We start from the raw sequence: 261 nt of genomic DNA, 5'->3' as shown, positions 1-261 counted from the left end.
GGGGGGGGAGCTTTTCCTCCACACCCTGATTGGCTCTCTTGCGCCCTTCCCCTCTCCTCTCGTTGGCCGGCATAGCCAGCGTGACCCCGCCGCCTTTACTCTGCCACCTTCCCACTGGCCCGGGAGGGGAAGCCTCGCATCGTGGTTGGTTCTCTGGCTCCGAGGGGGCGGAGGACGAGGAGGGCGGTGATTGGCACAGCCGGCGGGCGCGAGGGGCGGCTCCCGGACGTGAGGCGGCGTCGGCGGCGTCGGGCGATGGAG

The sequence above is a fragment of the Haliaeetus leucocephalus genome, unplaced genomic scaffold (genome assembly GCF_000737465.1).
Source record: "Haliaeetus leucocephalus isolate CR32 unplaced genomic scaffold, Haliaeetus_leucocephalus-4.0 Scaffold339, whole genome shotgun sequence".
Taxonomy (NCBI): Eukaryota; Metazoa; Chordata; class Aves; order Accipitriformes; family Accipitridae; genus Haliaeetus; species Haliaeetus leucocephalus.
The sequence above is the reverse complement of the archived record's forward strand: the minus strand, read 5'-3'. Positions refer to the sequence as shown.